At 34.7% G+C, this 1,325-nt stretch overlaps 1 non-coding gene across 1 annotated transcript; it reads left to right on the top strand.

The window, feature by feature from the left end:
* The first annotated feature begins 650 nt into the window (after positions 1–650).
* LOC114878881 lies at positions 651–771 on the top strand. The gene has a single exon (XR_003789818.1). It is a non-coding gene; the product is annotated as a 5S ribosomal RNA (ribosomal RNA).
* Positions 772–1,325: the final 554 nt, after the last annotated feature.

Genomic DNA, 1,325 nt, shown 5'->3' on the forward strand with positions numbered 1-1,325 from the left:
GGTGGGTGTCACTCAAGGGATTGTTTATAAAAATCACTTTCAAAAATTTATTTATTAATTTTCAACCCTTAATCATCGGATAAAAATTTTGAAAAAAAAAATGAAATACAGCTAATGAATACTTACTATTTGCACTTTAATGTGTTCAAATATCTTAAATAGTTTCCGAGAAAAAAAATAGTAAAGTTTTGGGGTTTTGCCCTCATATCTCCCTTATCAGAGGGGGTAGGGGGTTGAAATTGCACACAATTGTTGTTTAGACAAAAAGCATTATGTGGTATAAATATCAACCGAAATTGTTGCTGGGGCAGAATCACTATGCTTATACGGCTAGACCCTTTGGACTTTTCACGTCTGAGAGACATATTGAAGATTATGTCAGTTAACACGTTGAATGTTGCCAAAAATCCTTCTCCCAAACAGTTTTTTAATATAAAATGCAGATATCCTAAAAATTTCAATCGAATCACATTTGATAGGTTTTCGGAAATACAGCTCTATTAACCACATTTCAACGCAATCGCAGTAGATTATGCAATCGAATATGAAATACCACGAATATGAACAACTAATTATTTTTTTAATTACAATACATTGTATATTTCTTCGATCTTTAACAGTTTTCTCCTCTAGTACACTCTCGATTTTCAACTAACGGCCATACGACTTGGGACCACTACCGGTTCTCGTCCGATCACCGAAGTCAAGCTAAGTTCGGCGCGGATAGTACTTGGATGGGTGACCGCTTGGGAACTCCGCGTGCTGTTAGTTCTTTTTTTTCTTGAATTAAAGAAAATTTGATAGCCATATTGAATAAAACTCTCTTCCATTTAATTTTATATATTTTAATTATAGAATTCTTTGAATATATATAGTTTGACTAGCATCCCTGTCGCGACTTCGCCTGCTGTCATCAATAAAATCTTCGAGAATTTGAAGTAATAAATTGATGTATTATTTCTGGTGATCAATCTCTAGTATTTCAGAAAAGTATTGCGGTCTGTAGAAACAGTAGAAAAGCGGCGATCCCATACTAACGCGTACGTTGTCACAATCGCACACGGATAGGCAGAATTCAATGCGATAGTTTCGACAGTTTTTCGAAAATATCTGAAAAACTAAGGCCGAACGGCGGTTATATATATAAGAAAAAGTTGTTCAAAATGTTGATTTCTACAACATATTTAAAAATCATCGAAATCGGAGGTGCCGTCCGTAATCTAAATAATTACCTTCACCCCTGAATCTAGATTTGCGCCTTTAGAGGTTGATTAGAACAAAATCCTGAATTTTGGGCCTAAGAAATATTGACGAACCCGTGTAAA

The sequence above is a fragment of the Osmia bicornis genome, chromosome 14 (genome assembly GCF_907164935.1).
Source record: "Osmia bicornis bicornis chromosome 14, iOsmBic2.1, whole genome shotgun sequence".
NCBI lineage: Eukaryota > Metazoa > Arthropoda > Insecta > Hymenoptera > Megachilidae > Osmia > Osmia bicornis.